At 42.6% G+C, this 23,738-nt stretch overlaps 1 protein-coding gene across 8 annotated transcripts in view; it reads right to left on the reverse strand.

Moving 5' to 3' along the window:
• The window catches only part of TNC (tenascin C), an 84,559-nt gene extending 62,593 nt beyond the window's left edge, over positions 1-21,966 (reverse strand). For 2 of the 8 annotated variants that reach the window (XM_084773666.1, XM_084773665.1), the window contains exon 1: positions 21,678-21,966. The gene's annotated coding sequence lies outside the window, so the exon portion shown is untranslated. The remainder of the gene's footprint in view (positions 1-21,677) is intronic. The other 6 variants (XM_084773668.1, XM_084773669.1, XM_084773667.1 and 3 more) reach the window with 5 other exon arrangements.
• Positions 21,967-23,738: the final 1,772 nt, after the last annotated feature.

The raw sequence follows: 23,738 nt of genomic DNA on the forward strand, positions 1-23,738 counted from the left end.
AAATATAAGATGAAGCATCTATTCTGTGACTTAACAACAGAACTAAGGAGAAAATAGAAGGATCCTTTCAGAATTTAGGGAACAAAGAAAAACAGGAATACAAATGATGTGTTTTCCGAGTTTAGGTGTCAACTGCTTACAGCTTTGCAAAACAAAGGAATCATCCAAAGAATGCCAGAGTACGGGTTATTGCAATTTGGGATGGGACTTACAGAGTGAGGAGAATTAGCTGAGACAGAGTGTGGAGGAAGATGTACCTTGAGGTAGTTGTGACTGCTAAGCTGCCCCACGCATCAGTCATATAGCCATTCACAAGCATAGACATTCAGGTCTGGGACAGGAGCTGTCAAAGGTGCTTGAGAAATTACTGGGTGAAAATATGAGTGTCTAGCTAAACTCTGGTTGGTTTGAAGACTTACAAAATAATGACTTACATACAATATGAGAGTAATCAACATAGAGTTACATATGGCCTTCTTCATTAAGACAGACAGACACCTGAACTGTTGGGTGAGCCCGCCCCCACCCCCAAGGAAGACCTAAGTATAATATAGGAAGAGGAAGGCTATTCCACTGTGTAGTTAGAAGATCCATAGATCTTTGAGTATTATCTTTCACATCAGCTCATGGTGCTCTGAGGCTTGGGGATGCTTCTGTGCTTTGGGAAATGTCAACCATATCTTTAGTGTTGTGGAATACACATCTAAGACTTTTTGGCTCTGTAATTTGAACAAGGTATTTATTCTTTAATCCAGGACTGCATACAAGTCAAAACAATTTCAAAGGTGGCTTGTCATGAAAACACGAGAACTTGAGTTTGGACCCTAGAATCCATGTAACAAGCTGGGCATATGGGCACATGCTTGTCTGTCCCTGAGGCCTCTGTGTAATCTGCAAGTTCCAGATCCAGTGAGAGGCCTAGCCTCAAAACAATAGCAGCAACAACAAAAATAACACTCCAAAAACAAAAAACAAAAAACTTCCCCCCAACTCCCTAAAACCTAAAAAACCAAGGTTGATGGCTACTGAAGAAACTGAGAAAAGGTACTTGAAGTTGACTTCTGGCTTCTGCAACACCACCAAAAACATTCACACAAGCAACACTTCCACCACCACCACACACACACACCACACAACACAAACACGCACACCTTCTAGAAAGAATTAAGGATTAGAGACCCATACCACAGCTTCAGTGCTTTGTCTGGTCCATTACAGGCACTCTTGGGATCATGAACTAGTAAGAGTCTATGCCAATAGTTCTTTTTGCTTAAGATAAAACTTGACCTCTTAGTTGAATTCTGTCCCAACTTTAGTGACAACTTGGACTTATATCAGAGACACTGTAGACATCACTGGTGTATGAGAAAGTAAGCACTGTGGAGGTCCGTTTGCTAGAAGTAGAAACATGTGCTCTAGAGAGGGTAGAGCTGGAGAGAAATAATGACGCTAACAATGCGAAATATTCTCCTCCATTCAGAGGGTTTATGTCTCCCCTGAGGAAAGACATTGGGAAAATTACTTGAGATTACAGTTTGAGAGATTTAGTCTAGACATGAGGAGTCACGTTCAGATAACTATGTTTTTATAATTGTTGGATGAATGATTTAATCTACAAAGACCACCCCCAACATAGATATGATTATCACTGACAAAATTATTTTATATGTGAATGTTTTTCCTACATGTGTATCTGCATACCACATGCATGCCTGTTGCCTTGGAGGCCAGAGAGTGAGCCATAACCCCTGGAACTCAAGATATAGATGTTGTGAGATACCATGTGGGAGCTGGGAATCACTCCTGGGTCTTCTGGAAGTGCAGCAAGTGCTCTTAACTGCAGTCACCTCTCCAGCACCCTGGATACATATTTATAGGAAGTGATTAGCAATAAAGGGTCTGGAGATTATGTTGTAGGAGTCTGGTGAGTTCTGCTTCTTCACTCATAGCTGAGGAAGCCAACGAAATGGGGAAGGATTACCACCTATCAAACTCAGGGAAGCAGATGTGGGGTTGTCTTCATGTCCCCAAGAGAACAAATGATATTGTATATGTTATTTACGGATGACATGGTTGGTGACAAGAATGCACAGTTAAGCATCTTTAAGAAGGTTTATCTTTAGACGTCTCTCCATAGGCTGGAAACCATTGTGAGATAAAGGGGTTATTTTTTTGAATGTTTTCCCTGGTCACAGCTGGCGAATAAGCAATGCATGATTTCAGTTATTCAGTTTTAGCCATGTATCAACCTTATCTGGATAGCCTTATGTGGTTAGAGTCACACTTTTGAGCTACTTGTAGCACTGTGACTAGTAGCTCAGAGAATGTGTTTATCTTTTTGACTTAGGTACATACGTGGAATATCCTTGAGTTGGATGGACAATGATGATTCCATTTTTAAAATGCAGATGAAACTTGTTTCCACATCATTTTTGGCAACTCTAAGGTATTACAGCAACATTTTCTCTGGCTTCCAGGGAAGGGAATTTTATTGTGCTAGATCAGTCAAGCATGGGGCTGCTAACATAGGCTTCTAAAATGGTCTACAAATTCCTTACCCCTTGTCCCTCCCAACAACTATAAATTCCTTCTGAGAATGTGTCAGGAAGAGCCAGGAGCCAGGAAACAGACTTAAGTGTGGATTTGCTTTCCAAGGACATCTGATCCCCTCACTTGAGTAAGTCCAGCACACTCTGGGGGAAAAATCCCAGAAAACTTGAACTGACAAGCAAAAGACCCTTCTGCACCCAGAGGGTCTGAATTTCAGCAAGGAAAGTCATTATCTACTTGAGATAGGATCATGGACCCTTATCTGGCGTCCAGTGACATGTCAGTGGGAATGGTGATTGTCCCAGAGACTTGTCAATTCACTTAAAGTGACTTTTTCCAAAAGAGATGAGTTGAACAATATGATTATAAGCCTTGGGATAACAGAGAGTTTCAGAGACCAGTAACAGACAGCTCTGTGTTGGTACTAATGAGGTCACAGGTCAGTCAAGGAAGCAGACATAGAAACAATCTCTAGTAGGAGGAATCATAAATGCTAAGATGAACAAATGCCCTGGAAGAGACTGTGTGATGTTTGGGAACCTCTGCTCTTGAGGCAGTCAAATACCATTATAGCTTGACTCTGCTCTTCTTAGTATGAGCCACAGCAAAATGCAATTTCCTTCAAATAAAAAGTGATGGGATCATAGAAATTCCACACAATTCCAGCTAGTAGCTATGGCAGTGGATACAAAATATTGTTTTTCTGGGCCTCTGTGTTAGCATCTGTAAAATGACAACATCAATACCAACTGCAAGTGAGAATAAATGAGATAATTTGTACAAAACATTTTCTTAGCTAACACTTAAAAGAAATTGGGTCTCACGCCTCGTGAGCATGGTTGCTTGTGTCCTGCTTGGAGAAGGTGTTTAGCAGGAGGCTACTCTGTCTGAAAATAAATTCTTAAGGTACTGTAGAGAAACCTGTTCATTTTTTTCCTTAAGGCCATTGTCTCTTTGTCTTCCTCTCCATCTTGTTTATTTCTTAAATTTTATTTAATTGTGCACGTGTGTGTGTGTGTGTGTGTGTGTGTGTGTGTGTGTGTGTGTGCATGTGTACACATATGGTGAGCAGAGGGCAACTTTTGGGAGCTGATTGTCATCTTCCTCTTTGTTGAAGGCAAGGTCTCTCTGGCTTCTCGGCTGCACTGAGTGGAGTGGAGTGGCCAGTCCACAGTCATCTCGGTGATTCTGTCTCTGTTTCTCATGCTGCTGAAGGAGTGTTGGGACCACATACTGCTGCTATTGCACCTGGCTCTTTAAATGGATTCCAGGGTCCTGAACTTGGGCCATCAGGCTTACTTTGCAAGCACCTTTACTTACTGAACCATCTCTCTAGTTCCAACTGTGGCTTTCTCTATGCAAGTGTACAGTTCTCAGTATTTCAGTCTAACACCAGGGACATTCTGAAATCCTTAGGAGAGTTAAAGGGCTGTGGCTACACACCCAGGATTCCCTTAGCCTTGGTCTGATTCAGTAGCAGGAACAAGGGAGTGAATGAGCTGGGTGGAGCTCTTTTCTGGGAGGTCAGAACTTCGGCCAAGGCTTCTCTGAGGCTCCAAGCTGCTGCTGTTGCTGCTGCTGCTGGGATGGCTCTCCGTGATAGCCGGCCAGCGATTTCTTCAGAACAGACCGTCTGTGGTTTAGGCTTTCAAAACCATTCCCTTAATGGAAAACACTTGGCCCAGCCTCACAGTGCTTTCCATATGCAGTCAGAAATCAGATTATAAAATCAAAATCACACTTGGGCAGGGATTACAACCAACAGTGGAGGATCACTGAGTTCAGAGGCGGCAAATCAGTGGTACCCACACATGATGTACATGTGGGTGTAGTTGATAAATAATGAAACACTTGTGGGAAAGTCCCACTGTATGATTGTACTGCATACATTACCCCAAGCAGCCATATAAGATTACCATAGCGTATACTTACTTATGAGAACCATCATGGTGAATATTACATTATATATTTGGAATTTGTTAAGATAGTAAACCTTTGATGTTCTTACCATATACAAAGTTAACTATGTGAGGTGGTAGATATGTTGTTTATTACGTTGAAACTGGTAACCATTTCTATCTGTGTCTATACTTCAATGCTTTTTCATTCTACTTCCTTAAAGCTAGAAAAATAAGGCCAAGGAAAATTCTCTTTGCAACAGATGGATTCCACTACAGAAAACCAGAACCACTTGAAATGCAGAGTTACGGAGCTTAGTCTTAATGGATATACCTACCTACAAAAACCTCTGACACCTAAGTCTCAGGATATATTGCAGAAAAGGATGCAGAAAGATTGAAAAAGCAAGAGGATGGAGGAGTTTGCTAAGAGACTATGTTTCTTAGTAATGTCATGAGCTATAGCCATATAATTTCACCGACACAACTAACCAGGTCTGAACTAAGTTAGTATGATACCAATGGAGGTGAGAAAGTGGACAGGGAAAGCCCATGAGGCCTCAGCCCTACCCAGAGAACTATAGGTAACTGAGGAATGTGCTGGGATTGGGAGAAGTGTTCCTCCCCAGAGAATTCTCCATCAGTTGGTTGCCCAATGCCAAAAAATTACCCCTGACTATAATATATATGAACAGGTTATGTCTAGGAGTATATATGTATATGTATCACATGTATATGGAAATACATGTATATGCATCAGTAGCATTTAGTGAGAAAAAAGGCTACAGATTTGAAAGATAGCAGGGACGGGTATATGGGAAGGCTTAGAGCGAAGAGGAGGAGGAGAGAAATGATATAATTGTATTTAATCTCAAAATAAAATAAAAATGATAAAGGCAAGGAAGTACATATGAAAAGCTTCCATTAATGCTTAGCTTTCATCCAGTGTAATGATCTCCAGAGAGAAGTATAAGGGAAAGAAGCCAGGAAGGCTCCTGTGCTAAGAGCTTTTTAGAATTCATCCGTCCATCCATCCATCCATCCATCCATCCATCCATCCATCCTTTTCAAATGCCTACCATATGCTATACCTCTAGTTAAGCATGAATGATACAGTGGTAGCCAAAACAGGTGTGTTCTTAATAATAAGAAGGCTTAACTTTACCTCCTGAAGAGTCGCGAATGTAACTGCTTTTCAACCCATGTACTGCTGGTTTAAATGGACCACAATACTTTCGAGGGCTACTACAAACTGGGAACATGTTGCATGGTCCTGGCCCAAAAGAAGGGGCAGAGATCCTGTGATTCTGTCCAGAGATAATTGCTTCTTACTGTGGGCTTCACAGTGTGGGAGACACTTGGGAAGAGGAACTGAGTAAAGAGCTGTGTCCTGCTCCCAGAAAAGTAGGAGAATATGAGTGAACAAGGGTAGTAACAGTGCCAGCTGCAATGAAAGTGATAAGGAAGGAGGTGGTACTCTTGGCTAAGAAGCCCATTGAGTGCTTACTGGAGAAGGAAAGGCTTCGATGAACCAAATACTGGTTGAAGAGGCCTTGGAAGATCAAAAAGAAGTGTATCAACAATGATAACAGAAGTGCAAAAGGTATTAAGTTGCGCTTATTGACTGTATTTTTTCAGAGCTTGCGCTAGGCATTTTCAATACACAATTTCATTCTCTTTCCAAGGTGCAAGGTAAATTTCTTATCTTATTTTTGCAGGTGAAGGAACTGAGCTGCAAATTTATTATGTCACATGCAAATCGGGATGTCACTAAGGAGTGAGATTATAAACCCAAGCACCCCCTGAGTCCATCATCGTCCATTGCCTTTTGCACTGGAGGCCAAAGCAAGGAGTGAGTGTTTGGGAGCAGCTGCCGCTCTGTCTCCCTGACCTCCGAACAGCAGGCTTGAAGGGGGCTGGATTGACCTGCCGTGATCAGAACCTGCGGCTGCTGCTGGGAAGTGAAGCGAGCCCATGGGCCCCTCTGAGATGCTGCAGATTCTAACTCAATTTTTGGAGAGGGTTCCTGGTGTCTTGAAGACTTCCAGAGAGGCCACTTGCCCCACTTTTGAATGGAGAGACTAAATCTGTCCTTCAAGCCAAACAAAAATAACATCCATTATTGGAAGTTGGTTATCTTTCTGCCTGTCCTCTGAACTGAGCACTGTTTTAAAAAAGATTTTGAGAGACTTTTATGTCTGGAAATGTTTCAGTTCTCTTTTTCAGTTATGTTGGGTTGACTTAGTTATGCTTTGCCCATATAGTTGGACTATATAGGGATCTTGCTTCTACGAAAGCAAGTTATATGAGGCATCTGGCTCTGTATGCTCAAAACCTAGAATACAGCCCAGTTTTAGAATGCTCTCGGTTGTAATGATCTGGGACCTGGTGCTAATTTGGCAATAGCGCTGTCAAACTAAATTTAGCCTTCCACTTTAGACTCAAGCGAAATAGCCAATATTAAATACAAAGAAACCCAGATATTATATTTTTTTTCCTTTCACGAGGTATTTAGATGAAGCACTTATGGTATTTTGTGGCTCCCGTCCTCCCAGCCCTTGGACAGAAGTTTCATTACCAACCAAATTAAATCCCAAAATTTTAATCCATAAAATATTTTCATCTAGACACAATAATGATATTCATGTTTGTGGTTTAGTATACCTAAGAGCAGCTCTGATGAAAAATGACTGAGTCCATTGATACATTCCAACCACAAGCTACCTTGCTATGCTCTGGTTTCAATTTTTGAAATAAAATTTCTGCAGCACAGTAGATTTCTCTCTCTTCTGCATCTTGCCTAGACATAAAAGAAAATAAAACGTGGGTCTGACCAAATGGCAACACTATAGATTCCTATAAAATTCTGGAAAATAATTTCAAAAATAAATTTGAATTTATTTGTCTGGGGACAATAGCCTCCTCTATTTTGTATTTCCACCAGAATTTTAGGAAACGCAGTCAGCTCTTACAACAGGTCTCAAATGCTGGAGCCAAGGTTATAGAACTAAATATATTTATTCAGGAGGGACAGGTTATAGAGAGTGCAACACAGGAGCAAGGCAGTGTGAATACGCATGCTAAATATTTGGCATTTGTGGACTAGACTGTTTGGAAACCTTTTCTGAAATAATAGTCTTGGTATTTGAATGAATGGAATTCTGCTGCACTGAGGTTTGCTCTTCGATACAGCCAGATAGAAACACTGGCAAATACAAATCCCAGGAGGCATCAGGAGCAACCAGCCTTGATACACTTTGATAGGAGCTGACCTCTGAAATAAAAATTGGTCTCTAAGATTGGTAGCAAGAAACCAGATACTATGGAAAACTAAGTCCACTCCAGTAATTAATTAGTGTGGTCCCAGGAAAGGCATGCAGACACGCAGTGTCTACTTTTCCTCTCTCAAAATGGGATCACCTAAAAGCTACAATAATAAGCAGCCCTGATTGAAAACATCTGTGCTTTCTGTGCCCTATATGGATTATTTCATTGGCTCCTCTCTAAGGTCTCTTTATTTTCTACTCCTCAAGAATGAGGAAACTGAGGTCACATAAGTAGGAGGGGAGAGGAGAGTTTAATGTAGGTGGACTGAGTCACCAGTCAGAGGCAACCATTCTTTTTTAAATATATTTTATTAATTTATTCATATTACATCTCAATTGCTATGCCATCCCTTGTATCCTCCCATTCCTCCCTCCCTCCCATTTTCCCCTTACTCCCCTCCCCTATTTCTGTGACTGAGGGGCACCTCCTCTCCCTGTATATGCTCATAGGATATCAAGTCTCTTCTTGGTAGCCTGCGATCCTTCCTCTGAGTGCCACCAGGCCTCCCGATCCAGGGGATGTGGTAAAATATGGGGCACCAGAGTTCGTGCAAAAGTCAGACCCCACTCTCCACTCAACTGTGAAGAACGTCCTGTCCATCGGGTAGATCTGAGTACGGGTTCGAAGTTTACTGCATGTATTGTCCTTGGCTGGTGCCATAGTTTGAGCAGAACCCCTGGGCCCAGATCGAGGCAGTCATTCTTAACCCTCAGGTTTCCTCTAGCAGTTTAGTTATGAAAAAGGCTGGCTTGCATGATGAAATTCAAAGGACGAACATCAAAAGAACAAGAAGTTGCCCCAACCCCCCCCCCATAAAAAAAACCTATTGACAGTGGAAAAAGTCTTTATGAAGCTATACTAGAACTGGAAAAAGAGAGATAAATCTAAGACCAGAAATAGGCTTAATTTAGCCAGACAAACACAGGAGGTTATTTTCTTACGTGTAATCTGTGGCATGTTGAGAGGCATTAATGCTGAGCAAAAAGTATTTCCTACTTAATCATGTTTGGAAAAGGCTATTTTTAAACCCAATGTTATTTTAAGCCAAACAAATTACGCATCTTTCTTTACTTGAGGATTTTCCAGGGTCTTTTATGTGTTTGTGGAAACCTCCAAGAAGAAGATCGTTTATAGCGTGTTCCCCAAACTTACTTGATTCTTTTGTGTTTGAAGTACATCACAGAATTGAATTTGATGGCACACAAGAGAGGCAAGTACTGGGAGAGAACAAACCCTAGATCTTCTCTTCTTTGAGTCCCTCATATGTTAATTGGAAATAATGTTATACCTGGTCAGAACCTGTCTCTCATAAAAGGTGAAGCCCCAGGATGGAAGATCTCAGGCAAGCAAAACCTAAAGTGAGACAAGTTAGGATTATTTATTTTGTGCCTGGCCTTTTAGAAATGCCTTTCATGGTGATCCAAGCCTAGGCAGGCGGGGAAGGCTGTTCATATTTTCCTGCTATCAGAAGCACAGTCTTGGGTCTGTTGAGCAAGCTATCAGGTCAGTACTACTTTGATCAGAATTGAGAGTACTGTCTCATGATGCCAAAGTTTAGGTTCCTTTTGTTCTACCAAGTGATTTTGGTTTTTGAAAGAAGACTTAGAGTTTGGTTTAAGGAATTAACATTTATATAGTGGATAGCAGAGGAAAGCTCAGTTTCATGGATGTGAATGCAGCCCTTGGAGTCACAGAGAGGGACAATGAACTTGGGAAGCTGAGGTGCACATGGTGGTTTTATTTACCTTATTGGAGCTGAGGAGAGGGCATGAAATCAAGAGAACTAAAATGTCTAAATCTCCAGTAGATCTCTAGAGCAGGCACGAAACAGCCTGTTTTCCGTTGGCTTGACCCAAAGAGAAGCTTAAAAAGTGAGAGGATGAAAAAGTGAGAAGAGGCAGACAGAGGAACATAAAAACCAATAGGTCCTGGAAAATTAGGTCTTACACTACGTATAGCCAAGAAATCAGTCAAGGTATGAGCGAATTTCAAAAACTCTGTCACTTAAAACTTTTCTGAAAGAATTTTACGTTAGGTTTGTTAACTTGGCTCAATTTAGAGTCACTTTGAAGCAAGTCTGAATGAGGAATTGTCTAGATGAAGTTGGTTTGTGGGTTTGTTTGCTATGTTAATTGAGGCAGAAAGACCCACTCACCATGGGTGGTACCATTCCCTGGGATAGCATCCTGGATTGTATAAGAGCAGAGAAAGTGATCTGAACACAGACATGCATAGCTGAAATTAATGCTCTCTTCTTTTGGCTTTGAGTGTAATGCAACTACCTGCTTCAAGTCTTGCTGTCATAAAGGTCCCAAAATGAGGGATCCAGAATTGTGCACAAAGTAAATCCTTTTTGTCTTAAGTGTTTCCTCAGAGTATTTTTATCACAGTGGCAAGAAATGAAAGTAGGCAGAATTTTATGTCCGAATAAGCAAATGTACAAGTAAGGAAAGGGAATTAAATTCCTTGTAGGCAGAATTATTCATTCTAGGCAGATGGGGAAATCAGAATACTTAACCTAAGGAGAAGAGTTAGAAAAGACCATAGGGAGAAGGAAATGCAGAGAAAGAAAAAGAGGGAGAGGTAAATGGCGGGGGGGGGGGGGCAGGGGGAACGTAACATAGTGAGGGGAGAGCAGGAGCTGGAGAGGAAAGGAAAAAGAGAGTAAGAAGGTTGAGAGAGTGCAAAACGGATAAGGGGAGATTGCTAAACTTCCTTCTAGTATAGGGTTTGGAATTGTGTCCCTACCCATGCTGGGAAGCCTCAGTCTCATTATGTGTATTATAGTATACAGCTCGCCAAGGCTACGGTGACTGGAAACTGTGCATAGAAATCTGGCATACTGTTTGGAAGGGTCAGTCAACATTTCCTTAAATGACTAAAGAGTAAATGTGCTGTCGGATTACCTCTGCCCACTGAGCTGTCTCCTTTGCTTCAGTCTGAACATTTGGTCCCAAGCCATGAGGCTAACTTGAAGGCTATGGAGCCTTTTGGGATGCAGGACCAGGTGGGTGGAAGAAGGCCGGAAAGGGGAGGGGGGGCGCATTGTGGACTCATAGCCACTTCTCTTTCCAGTCTAACTCCCTATGCTCCCTCTCATGCAGGTAAATTAGCAAGGGCTGAATGCTTCTGATGGATTGAGCCCAGAACTGCCCTGCCCTGCCATCTGGAGTATGACTCTGAAACTCAGCCAGATAAACCTTTCTCCTTACATGCTGCTTCTGTCTGGCATTTTGCTTGCATAGACACAAAAGTAACTAGTAGACTTCATAAGTATCCAACTTAACCATTGTAGAAAGTGTTTTTTATAGAAAATATGCAAATGAACATGACTGTGTTTTAATGCAACAGTATTTACAGAAATAGGCTGCTACCCCACAGTTTGCTGACCCCTGCAGGAATATAGTGATCATTACAGCTGCTGTATAAAGACCAAAGAGAGCTGGATTGTAAGGAAAACCAACATTTTGTTATTTTTTTGTATTATAAGTCTTTATTTATTTATTTTAGCCAGTAAGATCATTCAGTGGATAAAGGCACCTGCCACCAATTCCAATGACTTGAGTTCAATCCCTGGGACCCACATGAAAGAAAGAGAATTGACTCTCCTAAGTTGCCCTCTGACTTCTACAGATATGTTTGCCTGTGTGTGTGTACTCAAACACATGCACACATATATGTGCACATACGTACGTAGGAACACGTATACACACACACACTGAAACAAACGTGTCTTATGCCAAACATTATGCTTAAGGCGTTTTGTTGATCTTAATATTGCTACTATTCCTTTTTGGAAGTTCATCTGAGACTTGGGGAAGTTCAAGAACTCGCCCACAGGACAGAAACAGCTTTTACAGCCTGCCCTGTGGCTCTCATGTGTGAACTTTCAACTATATTGTGTCATACTGTGATGGCGCCTCAAACAACTTTCTTAAGTTCTGAAAAAGAGCAAACTTAAAAGTTGAGCAGCTCAGTAAGGAAAGAGATGATGTTTGCAAAATGATTTCCTTATCTTCTGCTTCCCAGACCCCCTTGCTGCTGCTGGGTGCTTGTCCATGAGTAAGCCCTGAAGGATTTGACCTCTGCCTTTCTCTTTGAGCTCTGGCTGGCTCTACTATTTTGCATGTCTTTTTTTTTCCCTCTGGAGAGCACCGAAGCCAAGGTGAAGTGTTTGCAAGTGGTTATTAGCTCCTGGGTACATGTTGGCAAGTTCCCTTTGGCCTAGACAGGGTTCCAGAATCTGCTGAGGTCTGGCTGTGCTTGCTGGGTGCCTTAGCCAGAAATAGTTGCTAACTGGGATGACACTCTGCATGTCTCTGTGTCACTAGCTAGGTTTCCTGACCCAGAGCATGCCTGTTTTGGCTCAAGTAGGTTGTTTAGCTTTTTACTGACAATTTAGATGTGTGAGGGCAAATTTACAGTAAGGAGCCTGGTGCTGTGGCGTAGAGTTTCCTAGACCATGGTCTAACACATTTTAAGGCAAATGTCATATGGATAGGGGTGTCAGTGGTCACACAAGTTTAGGGATATGGATTCACCAGAGCTGGACAGAATTTCTCAGATCCTGAATTCAAGTGCAACAAACCTTCCATTGACTTCTAGTCACAGAGGGACTATTCACATTCCTAGACACTACCTAAAAATCTCAGTTCCCTATTGCATTCTGATCTCTCCCATAAGGGTTCTAGAAGTTTCTACGGCTCCCTTTTATTGTCTGTCTTCCCTCATGCCATTGTCTGTATATTTGTGGACATTCCCTCCATACATATTGAAATATAACAATATGATAAATATCACTTGGTGGGCCTTTGAGAAGTAACTGGTCATGAGAATAGGACTTTCCATAATGGGACCAATGTCCTTCAAAGTGATGCCCCAAGGAACCTGTCTCTTCTACCCTGTTTAGGCACAGCTGTAAATCTTAATCTATGAACCAGGATGTGGGCACTCCCAAGGCACAGAATTTACTAGTGCTTTATCCTTAAGACTTCAAAATCTCCAGGCAAGTGGATTTTTGTCCTTTCCATACTACCTAGTAGAAAACATTTCATCATAAAAGCCTACATAAGATACCTCTGTAATGAACTATGTTACTGTGTTGTCAGCCTTTGGAACTATAGATGAAATGAACATATGAGCCCTGAATTTTTAGGATGTTGTCAAGTGTTTCCCAAACTTACTCTGCACATAACACTCTTTAGTGACCCTCATAAGGATCTTCATAGAGAACTCATTGCCAAGTAGTGCTTTATCATCAAGAACTGCCTCAAAAACAGGTGTCAACATCAATGGCCATAACCATTTGTGTCACATGACATTTTTTGCTAAGTAATTTAATACACAATACCATTTAATAATCTTCTAAAACAGGTGTTATATTTCATCTTTTATATATACTTAGAAAGTGGAACAGAGCAATTATTTAGTCAAGCTTGCACAGCAAACAAAAATATTTTCAGCACAGAGCCTTTGCATACCAAAGCTACACTCTTAATCATGATTCCTTCCTTCTTGTGGGTTGTAATTTTCTCTGTGTCCAAAGACAAAGAGACCCTTGTCTTCCTCTCTTGCCTGAGACCATTTATAGCTCCCACCAGTTGTTGGCTGATCACTCCTATTACAATAGCTATCTCTGACTCAGTTTCAAATCCCCTGACAGATGTCCTCTGTCCTTGGTACTGGTCTTTCTTAAATACCAAGCAATGATGGCAGTTATTTTGGGGACCAGCTTTGAAAGCAAAGATAATCCTTGAAGTCTGTGTCCTGACATGGTTTCCTGCCCCAGGGCTGGCATGGCTTCCTGCTGGAAAAAGGTATGTTATCACCCTGCATAGTTATAAGCCCAGAGGGTAAACATGTACTTTTTAACTCTAGTTTTTCAAAGCAAGACTCATGTGAAATGGGATTTTCCAGTCTGGGAATAAAGGCTCTTATCAGGTTTTTAAGATCATATTGAGTCAGCTGATTTTCAGGTGAACCAGGTATAAATATTCCCTTGAGAACTGCTTTGTTGGAAAGGCTGGTTTGTTGCATAATAACCACAGTTTGATACAGGCACTGTGCAAAAGGAGACAGGACAGGAGCATCTATTGTACCTGGGGGAGCTGGCACCTGCACTAACAATTGAAGAAAGAAGATGAATTATATGTAAAACATAGAGAATGCCATTCTTTGAAGGGTTAATGACATTTGCAAGAACCAAATAAGTCTAAACACTGGGTTGGGATCAGGTAATTTCAGTTTGTCACCTTTAATGTTTTACCTTTCCAAAGCTTTATTTAGTGTGATGGCTAATCTTGTTTGTCAACTTGACTGAATCTATAATCAACTAAAATCTAAGCTACTGGACACTCCTATGAGGGGTTTTCTTGATAAAAATATTTGAACAGAAAGACACCTTACATCTGGATAGCACCTTCTGGTGGTGACACCCTCTGCCTGCACCTGTCCTGCTCCCATCCTCATTGGCTTGAATAAGGTAAATGGCTTTGTTGAAATGCCCATGTGGTAAGTAATTAAGCAAGCATGGAAACGAAACCTTCAGTCTCAAAGCTCTTAAATAATAGAGCCCAGTCAAAAAACAGCATGGGAGACGGCCACTCCCTAGTCAAGCCTCCAGATATGACCCAAACCCTGGCCAATAGTGACGGCACCTGAACGTAGAAAGCTAATGTCAACCCAGCTCAGTTATACTCAGATCCTAAACCTATAGGAGCCATGAGGTAATAACTGTGATGTTTTAAATGGATACACTTTGTTGTGAGTAACTAATAGAGCTATTAGCCCAATCCACATGTCTTATACCATTTAGAGAATAAGACAGTTCAATTTTCTTTTGTAAGAGAATATACTAACTGTAGGTTTTATTGTCCCTGGATTCTAGAAGCAGAGCCAGAAGACCCAGGATTCTGTCCTGACCCACTGCTGACTTGCATGACATCTTAGGAAACTCTTTCTCTTCTCCATGTTCCAGTTTCACCATCTTTAAAATGAAGGTGTTGAAGTAGGCTAGCCATTTGTATAAACATTTTTCTCCATCTCCTCTTCTTCCTCCTTCCTTCTGCTTTTTTGTGCCACAGAAACCTTTCAGCCAATTATATCTCATGGAAGCTCCATGCACACACACACACACACACACACACACACACACACACACACACACACACACACACTAAAAATAAATGTAGAGAGAGGGGCCTTGGTTGAAATGAGGTTGAATGTGGTGCTTGGCTCATCTCTCCATGGTATCTCCTGAATTACCTCTGGGTTTCTTTGAATCTGCTGTGTAAGTTTCTTGCATTGAGGATGCCCATCAATTAGCCTCTTCAGCTTTGCCATTCTAAGATCTAATGAAAGCAACCTGCCTTCAAGAGTGCCGTCTGTAACATTTCTGCATCCAGATTCTTTTGTGTGATTGTCAGTGACACAAGGCTACTCATGATGTCGATACCCATTGCTGGAGCTGCCTGTCTTCCTCTGTTGTGTCAGAGTTCCATATGTAGTCACCTCCACAAAACTTACACCTCCATAGGCAGCTTTATTTTTAGATGTACTCCTTTTAATTTAAAAAATATTGTCATTTCACATACTAGTGCGTATACGCAATGCTTACAACGGTCTATGCCTGGAAGATGGTGGAGCTCTGGGCTGTCTCCTGGTCACAGTATGTTGCTTCTGCATGTGACATGCAATGTTGCGTGACTGCTCAGGTTTCCGTAATACTGTGCATTTATCCGGTGTTCTCTGACCTTGTATCTGTTGTAGCATTAACATTTTGAATAAAACTAATGCTTTCCCCCACAGTTTTGAGTCTGTTCCATTTTTTTTTAACTCATCAAGTATTACCTTAACTCTATAATACACCTGGAGGGTCATAAAGTTTGACTTTTCCATTGCACACTATCCATAAACTTGTCTAAAGCCCCTTAGAGACAATCCACTCATTAATCTAAGAATGGGCTGTTTTATCTAACTATCTTTTTAAAATATAAGTATGATGAGATAATTGAAGAGATGGTTTATGCTGCCCTTTCTGAGGAGCCAAGTTCAGTTCCCAATGATCATGTGGGAATGTTCACAATTGCCTATAACTCAAGCTCCAGGGATCTGATGTCCTCTTCTGACCTCCAAGGGAAATACCTCTTGTGCATGCACCCCAACAGAGACACACATGCATATATGTAATTAAAAACAAAATAAATCTTTATAATATAAATATTTGTCTAGCAAATAGCCTGTTATGTCTAAGCTGCTTTGCTATCTAGAAACTTGGATCAGTTCTTTAGAATCCGGTAGCTAAGTGAGGAAAACAAACTTTGTGGTGTTGGGCCTATGAAGGAGCTCTACTTTCTTCCTTATGCAAGTAACAAGGCTTCATTTAACTTTCCTGCAAAGCCTTATATACATGTTGGGAGTACATTCAGGTGATGTGCATAGGAGTATTTCACAAATGTATCAATTCCTGAGTGTGCCATGTTGTGAAGGTCTGTCTTGCACATTGAGAAACTTGGTAAGTCATGAAACAGACTCATGAAAGAGCTGGACACCACATCTTTAGAAGCCTAACCTTGTTGTGTTGGGAATAACAGGGCACTCCAGAGACATTATATTCTGAGGGTCTGATGCCTCCAGCAGGCACATCTACCCTGGGGATAATGAGCTGCCTAAGACAGGGTGAACAGAAGGACGGTGGATAGCATGGTTTGTGTAGCCCAATGGTCATTACCACCTTATAAGGACTTGGACCTAGATTTGTGTTGAGGTTTCTCCTATCATCAATCTGCATGATATTGAGTAAACAATTTAAATTATTTCACTCCAGGTCCCCACCATTTGAATAGGGGAATGACAATGGTATTGTAAAGTATAAGCAATGGTAAAATTACACAGTATTGGTAGAGTGCATGGCAAAAGTTAATGTGCTGGTCAGCTTGATAGGATTTGAAAAGTGGTCTAGAAACAAACCCCTGGGCATGCGTGAGTCATTTTCTAGATGATGCTAATGGAAGAGGGAAGCCCCATCCTAAGTGTGGGTGACATCATTCCACAGACTGGGTTCCCAGACTTCATACAAAGGTGGGAGCCAGTTGAGCACCAACTTTCTGAGCATGAATGCAGTGTGACCAGCGACCTCCAGCTTCTGCCACCATGCCTGCTCTGCCATGATGGGTCGTGTCCCTTCAATATGGAGCCCACATAAAACTCTTTCCTCCTGAGTTGATTCATGACAGGCATTTTGTCTCTGTGACAATGAATAAAGTAACCAATGCCCTTAGTTTCACATGTATCCCTTGTCTGCCTCCATTGAGAACATTTTGGATGCATCCTTAGAGATGTTAGCAGAAGCCACCTTCCCTCTTTAGGGTAAGAGGTGACCTTTGGTGAATTCTGAAGCAAGCGATCTGCTTGCAGGCTTATGAAACACCTTTGTCCCTTGGACTTCTGCTTGAAAAAGGTTAAAGGGCCAGGCAAAGCCATTTTAGTGATAATGCCCACATTTCAGGACCTGTGAACTTCAGGAAATTTCAAACATCTGAGACGACTTGGAATGAAATAATCTTTTAAAAATTTCCACTCACAAACAGAGTGAAAATACACATGGGAAGGATTTTCCATTCATAACCTACTTTGAGTGTGGGCATTTTGCTTTGGTTTCATGGTGGAGAGACAAAGATGGCAATAAGAGCACTTGGTGGCTCTTCAAGTCTAGGACAGTGAGTTTTAACATGTTGGTCACAATCCCTTTTGGTGCTGAAGGACTCTTTCCAAAGTGTTGCCTAAGATCACCATTACATTAAGAGTCATAACAGAAGAAAAATCACAGTTATGAAGTAGCAATAAATATAATGTTATGGTTGGGGATCACCATAACATGAGGAACTGTGTTAAGGGGTCGCAGCATTAGGAAGGTTGAGAACCTGGTCTAGGAAGTACATATGACAGAAGAAAAGGAAACAGAACAAAGATTATTCGAGTTAAGGGCATAAATGAACTGAAAATTCAGGTCGCCAGGGTTAGAATCAGGTAAGTACGCAGTGGTCTCCCCTCCATAAGAAGTGTCATAGGGCTTGTGCAGATTTCATAGTAGGCAAAGCCATCAGTGTGTTTTGTGTTGGAAAGAACTAGAGTTTGCAAGAGGCTAGTCTCACTATACTTTACAGGGGTTTTCCTTCTTGGAAAGGGGCCTTCATGTAATGTTTTCCACATGGCGAAGGTGTTCAGACTGGTCCGGGATGGGATTCAAGGGGATTCCCAACTATCTTCCCACAGTGAGAGGTGTTTGAATAATAACCTTCCTATGGGAGGGTTAGGCAGAATCTGTAGCTTGGAGCCTATAACCGCCCCCTGACTATCTTCAGAGTTGGGGGGCATAGCCCCATATAATCTCCCCAGAAGCCCCTTTAAAGCCACACATTCATCTCTTCTATACATTAGAAGATGCAGGGATGCCTCTGCTCTCCCATTGGCGCCTCTCATCTGTGCAGTCTGGGGAAGTGTGTGCTGAAGTTTGGGTTGTGAAAACCGCTAGGAATGAGAGGACTGCTACCCCCTCCCTCCCTTCCTCCCCCCCTTCTCTTTCTCCCTCCCTCTGTCTGTCTCTCGGTTGAAATTTGAATGTTTCTGTTTCTAGGCAGTGAGTTGCACCACCACCATCTAACCTTTCCTGTGCTCCATGAAAAATGATAGCTGGAGGGCTCCTCTGTGAAATCAAGAGGCCCTGGTGCCAGCTGGAGTCTTTTGTGCTCCGTTGGCCATTCCCCAAAGGACATCATATAGAGTTCTGCACGTGGTTAGCCAAGCCTGACGTCAGGAGGCAGTGTGGCACAAGAGACAAAACAGTGGGGTTTTACTTAGAAAGTTTGGGTTTGCAGCCAATTCTGACTCTTTTATGAGAAGACCTGGGCTGAACTACTCAGCTTCCTTAAGCCTCAATGTTTCCTTCTATTAAACGGAGCTGATAATTCATAGTTTAAGGTAGTAGAAAATTAGGTTAGATGTCGCAGACAGTCTTCCCCATCACACATGTGTTACATTGTCAGCTCTGTCTGCTAGCTATTTTGTGTCTCTGTGTGATTGTCATAAAGGAACTGTATATCGAGCGCCAACTAAATATTTGGAGCTCAAGTTCTACTTTTCAAGCTGAAATAGTCTCAGTATGGAGGAGCCTTTGTGTTTTGTGCAAGCTGGGGGATATTTTTCCATCAGAAACTCTAGTCTTTAAGTTTATGGAAATGCAGGAAGAGAGATGAGAGGTGTTTTTAGTTCATCGTGAACATTAGAAAGGATAGGATTCGGGGGGTATGTTTTTCATTCTGTCAGCTTGAATTCCATTTCCAAATTCTATTCCTGTTATATGACCAGGCTATTGCTGTATTTATGGATAGCTACAGTCTGCCCAGAGGGATATATTTTGTCAGAAAGAAAGTGCTTTCCTTCTGAGGGCTATGCAAGATGCTGACACACTGAAAAGGAACACAGCCCTCCTAACAAAGACATGGGCTTAGATGCTGGCCCCATCACTTGAAGCCTAAGAGCCAATCTCTCCGTCTCAAATGTACACCAGTACTTCAGAGATATGTTGTGGTCATTGTGCCATGATTCCCAAGGAGACATCAAGAGTCTCTAGCTTATACACTGGCTATGGCTGTCACTGGCATTGATTGACATACCCAACTTCTAAATTCCTGTCTCCTCTTTCATTTGGGGAACTGTCTACTCCCATAACTGCTGGAGTTCAGAATGCCGACCAGAATAAGCACTGCCTGGCTGTGAGATCTGAGGCTGTGTGTCCAATTTTTTGCAGTCTGGTGAAAGTATGTCAGGGCATGAACATGGAGTGAGGTCTGGACCCTTTGATCCCATGTTAGCCCAGGCAGCCTCATGTTTACTTCTTGGAAGCTCATCTTTTGCTTTAAGTTCTATTAATAAATACTTTCATTGTTAAACTCGACAAATATTTGTTTAGAAAATTAGTCTTGAAAGTGTCTGGGAACTAATAATCAGGCAAACAGAAGTTATCTTGACCTACTGAACCCTTATGATGGGTCAAGAGCCAGCCGTATTTACACCAGGTGAATGCCACAGAGTCCCTGAGGAGGTAACTCCTCACCCTTTGTATGATTGACAATGCTGATGAAACTTTGCCACCTCTTGAGACAGATACAGAGGGCATAAGATTATGATGCTAGGGGTTTCGAACAAAGCAGGGGCTGGGTGATCCGCAGACCTTGGCAACACCCTTTTAAATTCGCCTTCCTGTTCACACCATTTGAGCAACCCAGAGAATATTCACCCTGTACACCTGCTTCCTTCCCCAGATGTGGTCACTTTCTTAGAATGTGCAAGGCCAAAGCACACTGCCTCCCATGCCCTGCAAAAGGCTAGGTTCATATGTCACAGCATTTTCCCACCAGTTTCCCCGGCTCTGATGTGGTTTGTTCTATCTCTGAACAAGATGATGAGGTGGAGAGCAGCTTTTGCTTCTAAGGTACCTACCCATAGGAAAGCTCTATAAAGCAAGGGGGGAAAGTTCACAAAAGCATTCTTCCTTAAAGAGAGATCCCTGGCCAGCTTGCCTTCTGATGTGAAGCATTTTCAAACAGTCACCCGGCGGCGCACAGCACTCCACAGCCAAGCACTTAAGCCTGTACACGTCTGAGGACATTCTGGAGTCAGAGCTCCACTCATTCAGGTCCAGGCCCAGGCTGCCACCTCTCTCTCCTAACGGTGCCAACAAAACCTCTTTCTTGGAAAAGACCTGCCAGGCTAGCAGACACTCTCAGATTGGAAACGATAAAGTCAGAGGCTGTGGGGGAGGGTAAGCAGAAACACTCCAGGACTGGGTAGTGGTGCCCTTCATTTTCAGGGTGACAGAAACTTTGAGCCATGACAGAGATTGCCCAGTTGCTGATTTGGGCTTTTTGTTCCCCTGTCTGCTTCTCATTATAAGGGTGTCTATTGTCCCCCACTTTACACAAGTGGAAACTAAGGTCCACAGAGGTTACATATTGTCCTGGCTCATTTTTTTTTTTTTTTTTTTGCACTAGTGGGACTGGCCAAGTCACTTCTGGGGTTGGTCAAACCCTGACTTCTTAATCTCTCTGTAATACAGACGGCCTAGAGGAATCTCTGTGCTCTTTCCGAAGTTCACCAGAGGAGCTGGCTCGCCATTTCTAGGGAAGATGTTACCAGGGGCTTTCTGGAATGAAGTGTGAACAGGGAGCCTGATTTGGGATTCGGATGGCTCCAAACCTTCGAAATATACAAAAGCCCCAACTTGAGGTCTGTGAATCAGGAGGTTGGCACCCTACTTTAAGAACCCACAGGCTTGCCTATCAGGATCATCTTGCAGCTGTGGGTTATCCATCCATGCCTAGAGCACATCTCCTCGCTGTGGTACCCCAACTCTTACCTTTCCTCAGAGTGGACACTGTGAGGAGCAAATGGGCAAATTCTCAAGTGCCACGGCTGTTTAGATACACAATTGTGTTCTCTCTCTTATAATACTCTGTCATTCCACCCATGGGTGTGAGCAAACACTGCTTTTAAACACTACTTTTCTATCACTCAAAAGGGGAAAAATCCACAGGTGTGGATCAAGTAGGTAAAGGGTTAAGAGACAAAGTCTTACTTTTCCTCCAAAGAAAGGTAGAGACAAAAACTTTACAGAAGTTCCTCTGAGTGGTGACTATTGACAGATCCACACCAAATAAATACAAGATTAGAAGAGGTCAGTCCACGCATAACCAGGGCGCATTGGCTCCCACCCAGAAAAACACTCTTTTATCGGATTTGGAAATAAAACCGAAGTTTTATAGTTACAAACCCACAACACACCGGTTACCAGGAATGCCAAGGGCATATCAGAAAGACCCTGGGTGATGGGATCAACAGACTCACCTTTTCCCAGTCCGTCCGGGGAAATCTAGGTCGCTGGATGCACCGGCTCCCTGAAGAAGTGCCTGAGCTAAGCCAGGGCGAATTCCCAAGCGCGCAGTCTGCAGTCCGTAGAGACTCCCCAGCCACTGTCTTTGTGCCCACCAGAGGCCAGGGTGTGTGCCTACGCGGGAGAGGCGTGTGACAGTAGTCAGACTGTGGCCAGAGCAGCCAGCTTTGGCTGGCTTATATAGGGAGCTCCTTCCTCTGTAATGGGACGCCTCGCCTCCAGACATCCTTTCCCACTTTTTTTTTTCAGTTGGTGAGTTAAAGGCACAGCCCTCCCAGCGGAACAGGGTTAGCTCATGAAAGACGCACTCACTCTAGGCGCTCAGCCAGCTAACAGATCATTTGCATACAATTTATAGTGAAAAAAAAAAGGAGGAATTCCAGCTCCCTCCGCCCCCGCAGAGTAGTTGTTAGCGAAGTGTGATTTTTCCCATTGCCCCACAAACGAGTATTCTAATTGTGAAACAGAAGCCTTAGGAGAGGAGCAAGAGGGATCGGGATCCTGGCTCCGCTCCTGGACTGCAGCAAGCTGGAAACAGGACCTGGGCTCCCTTGGGCTCTGGGCAGCAGCTGCGAGGTGGCACCTCAGAGAAAGCCCATGGGCTGAACTTAGTTCCTGGAAAGAGGAGATCAAGAGCCGAGCAAGCCTGGGGCAGTTCGGGTTTCTCTTGGCTAGCAAGGAGATAACCCAAGATTAATTCTCAGCAGGTGGGGACAGAGCCAGCCATGCCCAGCTGCCTGGAGGAATCTTTATCCAGATCCCAGTGTCCTGTGGGAGCCACTTTTTGACATTTTTTATGCCAAGTGCTAAGTGTCTTCCACTTAGCAGGGTTTCTTGGGGGTGGTTCTTGAGCTCACAGTGCCCCTAGGTGCTGAATGCAGACTTTTTCTTTCTTTTTCTTTTCTTTTCTTTCTTTCTTTTTTCTTTAGAGAAAAGCATTAATACATTTCAAAGGTAACAATTTTATCTTTGGGTTGTAGATTGCCTCTCTGGGTTTGGTCCTTAGCATTTTAGAGCATCCCCAGGGCACATGGGGGCATTTGAGGGACAGAGAAGAATAGCCACCCTCAGGGGAGGTACTTCTGGGCTTGGTCTGGACAGTGCTTGCAGGCTGTAACTTAGAGAAGCAGTTTAATGCCACCAGGGGACAGTGCCTGGGAAGCATTTAAAACTCCATGACACATTACTAGCCAGAAATATGAGTGATGATACTTAAATAGGAGACTGGTACACATTAGTACAGACATCTTTGCCATGTTGAACTATGGAAAAAATGCATCTCTTTGTTCTGTAATTTAGAAGAAACCTCTGATATTTTAATTAACAGCGAGTAATAGAAGGTGCTAGCTAGCATCCACTAATAGTTCACAACATCCTTCAGCCCTTGTCATTAACAGATGTTCTCAATTTCCCCAGTGGACAAAAGCAAGATGAAATCAGGCTATCCCTAGGGCAGCACTGACTACAGGACTAGAGGACTCTCTGCTTACGTGACCACCATCCCCTAGACATCAAGAATTCCCATAAATAGTCACGTCATAACATGGCTGATTCAAATGTTGGTTGTTTGGGGAAGTTTTTCATTCTGCACGTTGTTAGCCAAAACATTCCAGAGACACGAGCCTGTCTTTCCACCAGTAGTGACTGCTTCCACGCCTCTAGGCTTTCCTAAGTGGACTCAGGTTACCTTGCCTCAGCTAGCAAATAAAGTGTTAGAAGTGTATTTATGCCATGTGTCCTGTGAGCTATGTTTATACGCAACATATAATCAATTTATTTGTAACCACATATGTATGAAGAACACATCTAAATAAGTTGAGAGAGAGAGAGAGAGCCTGCTTTAAAAAACTGTGATTAATAGGCCTTATTCTAAGAATGCTGCAGACACCAGATCCCTGGCCCCCAACAAATTCTTACTGTTCTATAATCACTCATGAATTCAGGGCTACTACAAACTATTTAGCCTATCACGGGAAAGCAAAACTGAATGTGAAGTCCTGACTAAGGAAACAGAC

Source organism: Acomys minous (assembly GCF_964271855.1).
Source record: "Acomys minous genome assembly, chromosome: 1".
NCBI lineage: Eukaryota > Metazoa > Chordata > Mammalia > Rodentia > Muridae > Acomys > Acomys minous.